This window comes from Halyomorpha halys, unplaced genomic scaffold, assembly GCF_000696795.3.
Source record: "Halyomorpha halys isolate HHAL.00 unplaced genomic scaffold, Hhal_1.1 Scaffold230.1, whole genome shotgun sequence".
Classification (NCBI taxonomy): Eukaryota; Metazoa; Arthropoda; class Insecta; order Hemiptera; family Pentatomidae; genus Halyomorpha; species Halyomorpha halys.
In genome coordinates, this window is record NW_027114585.1 from 739,364 (window position 1) to 745,963 (window position 6,600).

Sequence of the window (6,600 nt, forward strand, 5' to 3'; positions counted from 1 at the left end):
CCACTTCACATTTTGAATGATCGAATTTCAAAATTCTCCAGGTAATTCATCAGTATTACTTCTACAGGATCAATTTGAACATCCATATCTAGTTTTACTGTCGTTCCGAAAGACGTTAGGTTTTTTCGCCGCGGTATTCATCTTGAGCTAAAGGAAAATTCACGGCATACTGTATAATAATAAATTGAATGTATGTGATGGATCACTGGATGAAGGATCATGCGATAAATGAAAGTGGATTTGAGAAGAGAAACGGTAAAGAACAAAAACAAAGAAAAATAGATGTAATATATATAAGATAGTTACAAAAAGAACACTGTATTGTGATATTTATTCATAATAAAAATATGAAAGTAATTGTTATAGAAATTAATAGAAAAACCGTATTTACAACTTGTCTTCTCTCTGGTTCTCTCTCTTCCTCCTCTCCCTCTCCCCCTTTCTTCCCCTCTCCCTCGCCTCCCCTCTCTCACAACTAAGGGCTGTAAATTTTACATTGACTACTAACAATAATGAATATAATAATAATTACAATACTATTGATGGGTTCATTATTATTAATAATAGACCTTTGTAAAAAACTTTTTCGGTCAAGCGAAAAAATAATTTCAACCCTTTCCAAAATTTGAGGATTTACGTTTTAGGATATGTAAAATCGAAAAATTTAATATTTTTTTCATTTTAGTTTATAGTTTTGTTCCTTATCTGTTATTTGAAATATAGCCGAATTAAAAAAAAAAAAAAGCAAAGATTTATTGAACTTTTATCACTTATTATTGTATAATTTTTAATGCAAAACTATGTTTTTAACAATGTTTAGATTGCTTCTTATGAAAGTCTTTTACAATTAGTTTTTGGAAAAGCTGTGATAATTTGTTATTTTATATGCTCATTTGCAACATTGTTGATTGAACTGAAATTGCCAACAATGAATTTGGACTAGTATTAGATAGAGATACAGTAAATATTTTGTTTTATGTGTATTTTTTGAATTTGGAATTGGACCCGAACCAATTAGGATAGTCGTGTAAATGGACATAGAAGAAGCTTTATTAGTTTTATTTATGGATACAATAAATAATTATTTCTAATAATAAATCATTGTGTGAAAATTTGAAGTTTTTCTCTATAATTCTTCCACTAAAGTTTATCGCTACGGTAGTTTAAGTTAGCTAGGAGAACTTTGAAATAAAGAAAAACGATGAAAATATGATTGCCATATACTTCATCTACTTCGAGTAAGTTTAAAAAGTAAAATTTGCGGAAGAGTAAAAAAAAAAGTTTATTGGTGTTTTGAAATTTTTTCGTGTTTAAAAAAAGAGCCAAAATTTGCCTCAGTTCAATTTTTTGGAAATTAGAAAAAGAGTAAGGATTTTCCAACAGAGTGCGGTAGTAGTGGAAGACGAAGGGAGGGGATTAGGAAAGGGCAGTCGAAGCGCCAACCCCGATCCCTCAACACCCGGTACCGATGTCCGCCTCTATCAAAAGCGTAGTCGAAATCTAAAAACCGAAAAATAGTTTTAAGATGTTTTTCAGTTAAATTCAACTTTATATATTAGCCCAGATGATAAAAAATAATAAAAAAAAAATAGATATATGAAGGTAAGTTTTGTGATTTATTTTTTATTAAATAAATTAATTTTTGGGTAATTAACTGTATGTTTCTTAAGACTAAAATATGAATGGTTCATACCAGTAAAATTTGTAGCAAGCCGGTTAGATGTTTAGGACCAATTTAGAAAAAGAGAATAAAAGTTTTAAACTTCCAATAAAATATTATATTAAACTAAAGGCCGAAATTAAAAATTATTTGTTAATTTCTTAAATGAATTTAATGAAATTAGTTAAAAATTGATTAATTAGTTATTTTGGAATCGGATTTTCCTTTTTATAAATCAGATAGATTATTTATTCAAAACAATTTAATACACCAATTAAAATGTGTAAGCAACCAACAGGTCTAAATCATAAATAATTATTTATTTAAACTTAATAATTATAATCATAAATAATTTAAACAAAGAATACAACTATTTTAAAAATTTTGGAAAATCGCAATGAGGTATCAACAAAAATTAATTATTGTCTAATTTTTATAGTTCTCAACTCTAGAAGATGTTATGGTAGTTTAATCCATCGCCTATAAAATTTTTAAAATCCAATTTATTTTTTATTTTATCTTTTTAAAATTCAAATTCAAGTAAACAATTTTTGAAGATTTTTGGTTATAAATACTATACAAGTTTGAAAATGGCTAATTTAATATTATTTTATATAATAGAGTTAATATTATTTTTTATTTTTTAAACATTTAACGAAATCTGTTAAAAAAATACTAATTAGATTTTTTAAAATCGAGCAGTCCTTTGCATAGGGAAGAAAGATTATTTGTTTAAAATAACTTACCCTACCATAATTCAAAACGATTAACCAAACAACAGGTGTAAATCATAATTAATTAATAAAAATAAACAAAAGTAGTATATTTTTATAAAAATTACCACAGCGAGGTATCAACAGAAAATAATTATTGTCTAATGTTTATTGTTCCGACCTCCAGAAGATTTTAAGATAGTTTGATTAAAATAAAATTTTAATTTTAATTTTAATTTTAAAACTTCAAATTATATACTTTTTAATTATTAAAAAGAAAATTGTAAATAATTATTACTATACAAAAATATTATTATTGTTTTTTTTATCTTATTTAAACTAAAATAATTTCGAAAAACAATTTAAATATAAAATATTATTTTAAATAAACAATAACATTTTATTCGTGATTCAGTCATTTTTTAAAACTGTCTAAAAAAAGGAAACTTTTTTAACTTCTTTAATCCTTTTGTATTTTCTTGAAAATCATTTCAAAACATCATTTTCTCTAAAATTACTGCAGTGAATATGAACAGAAATCAAGTCCTTTTGAGTATACCAAGAATATCAATTACTTTTAAAGTTCTTAAGAGAAAATAACTGGTTATAAATAAATTTATAAAAAAATTATATGTACTTTGGATTATTTATATTTATTTACCTTGTTAGCAAAATTGTATGGTATAATTCAAAATTGAAATAAATCATATTTTTAAAGAAAAGAATGTAGATTAAAAAAAATTACAGGAATGGCTATTGGATTAAATTTTTTCCTTAAAGGCCTTAAAATTAACAGATGAAGAATTTCAAGATGGGCGGGCAATATATCCAATTTGTAAATTTACAAAACGAACTAAAAATTAATTTTTGTAATCTAAAATACCAATCTTTATAATTTTTTTAAAAAATATTTGTATGATTTTTGTAAGTTTTAAAAATATGATTTAATTCGATTTAGTGCCGATAAGGTTTTTGAATTGATCTCAAGTGATACAAATAATAATCTAATTAACAGCTAATAAACTGAAATAGAGTAAAAAATAAATAATAACTATGAAAAAAATTAAATAAAAAATAATGATAATAAAAATAACTGAAAGGACTTTGAAGTGAATAATAAAGCTGCAAATTTACAATTAGTGAATTAATATAATAATGAGAATAAAACAAGATGATACAGAATATGATAAAAATAAGCATACAATAATATCTATTACTAAGCACACAAATACATGGTTTATCATGTTTTAAAAATAATTGCATGCTTTTTAAAATATGCTTCAATTCCATTTTGAGCAGATAGAAAGATAGGAAAATTTAGATTCGGTCTAATTTTCAGAAAAGAGATTTTTGTTGTGTAATTACAATGTTACAAATCGGCTTTGAGTTAAAGCCGTACCCAATGATAAGAATAAAAAATCTGTTTTATTATAAAAATAATGATAAATTTAACTAGTATAATTATAAATAAACTCTATACAATCAATTTATGTCTTTTCTCAATATGAGAAATTATTCGGTACTGTCTTTGAACAGCTGTTGAAACAAAACTTCCTCCTTAAAAAATTCTCGTTTGGTTAAAATTGTTTTTAAATTTAAAAAAAATGTTTTGTTTAAGTTAAATTCTTATTATTTACATAGCAATAAATTTATAACTATTATGTCGAGGGTTGATTTTATTCGACGGACGTAAAATATGATATAAGGAGAAAATTGGATAGAAAAAAGCACTTCAGATATATCAACATTTAGGTAAATTTATAATTAAAATATTATGCTTTATTTATAATTTTTACCCTTTCTTGGGACTGGTTATTATTGTTTAATTAAATATTTTTTATCCAATTTTAGCCTCAAAAGAACTTATATTTCTTTTTAAGTTCAACGTTTTGGGCAATTCGGCCATCCTAAAGAACAACCTCAAGGCTATTCTGCCCAGGTCATTAATTTCAGTCCAACATTACCCTATTTTGTCAATTCTTCATATTAAATTAAAAATTAAAACTTTTAATCACAGTTAATTTTCACTATTATTATTTACCACAATTGACGTGGTTATAAAATTGTATTAAGATTGCCCTTGAGGATGGCCGAATTGGCCGAAACGTCGGACTTATAAAGAAATTCCAATTGTTTTGAGACTAAAATTGGATAAAAATTATTTATTTAAACAATTATATTTTATAATGAGGTTTTAATAGTTGACCGTAGATTGATATGAGGAGAAGATAGTCGGGAGTGCGGTCAGCAAAGATATACAAATTAACAAAGCTTATTTATTTGTGCCGAAGTTGCGATCTGAATTTCAGGTCTTCTTCGGGGGGGGGGGGAGGGGGTGACTTTGGGCGGAGATGCCGTCTAAAGTCAACTTTTAAAAAATTATCATTTTTTAACTAAAATACAATGAAGTTCTGAAATAATAGTCGAAACTGCAACACAAATAAAAATAAAAAAGTTTGGTTTATTTTTGTATCTTTGTTAACCGCACCCCCGGAACATCTCCTAACATCAGTCTACGTTTAACTATTAACAGCTCATTATAAAATATAATATTTTAATAATAAACGTACCTAAATCTTGGTGAGTGAAGTGACTATTACAGCACTTACTAGACAATCGGTCAAAACTTCCAATCCATTACAAAAGACTGGTCTACATGATTATTATAAGTCTAATCTGGACATACGGAGTTAAGCTTTGGGGTTCCACTAAACCATATCATATCCTTGCAGTCCAAAATTCTTAATGCTCCTTTGTCACAAATCAAGTCATCCATCAGGACCTTAATGTCCCATATGTTGCTGATTTGGCCAGAACCAGATACCATTCCTTCCATGATAAACTTCCCAACCACCCAAACCCACTTGTTTCTAACCAGGCTTCTCCTTCATTACCTAATAATCTTCCTAGGCGTCTGAAAAGAAGATGGTCTAGAGATGTTCTCCTCTAGAAATGTTATTGGAGTTATATATAGGGTAGATTCTCCACATGTTTTTATCGTGTCATTATATCACCTACACCAAATTTACTTATTGTATATATTTTTATACAGTTGTAAAAAACAATAAATAAATTATATATATATAAAACTACTTTGACTGAATTTATATTATTTTCTTTTTCGTTCTTTATCACACTAAAAATTATTTTTCAATTAATTTTACTATTAGTGACGATTTTTGTAACGATTTTAGCAAACAGTAAACAAAATTTGTCCTCGTATTTCGTAGAAAATATTTATAAAAAAAATCGACTAAAGAAACAGTATAACTCTACGAGACCGAGTTTAGTTCATTAAAAATATATTATTGACATTTATTTGTTAATATGATGTGAAAAAACTTCCTGTTAGAATATCATCACTATTCAATTTATTACAATTAAAACCTTATAATCTATTTTATCTCATACATTGTGAAAAGATATATATTGGTTGGAGATCCAAAAAACTGTAAACAAGGATTAAAATAAAACAAAACATAAAATAAAAAAAAAATAAAAAACTGCAAAAATGTCAAGAATATAAACTGCACAGAATTGGCAAACTACGGCACAAATTTAAACAATAAATTTAACTTAAAAAACCCGACCATAATAAACATGACAAAAAACACAAAAAGGAGAAGGATCTTAGAAGCAATTTACATGACTAAAAATATCAACAACACTGTAGATTATAAAGAAGATACGAAAAAAACTATAATACACATTATGCAGTATCAAATAGGCTGGCCATATAAATGAAGAATCAGTAAGAACATTTAAAAATAAAATTATCCTATTTAAAAACCTTAATTTCAACTTAAATATCAAGATTTATTAAAAATAGACATATAAATAAGGATGTTAAAAAAACAAAACAACAACACACAGGCATCTTGATATAATAAAAGAGATAATGTCTAGTATAGTTTAACATTGGTTTGTGCTAAAAGGAGAAGTGAATGTGAGTATTGAAAGACATTGTTTAAATAATGTCTTATTAATTTTTAATTATGTATATACATGACAATATTTCTAAAATAAATATATATAATTGACAAATATGACTAAAATAGATTATAAGGTTTTAATTGTGTTCATATAATATATAGAAAAAATATTGATTATGTTAAATTAATGGTTGTAATTGTAGGTATTAAATTAATAGCAACAACTTCCTAAGAAAGAAAATCCAGAATATTCATATTTATATTTCTTGTAGACACCAAATAAACATGATATATA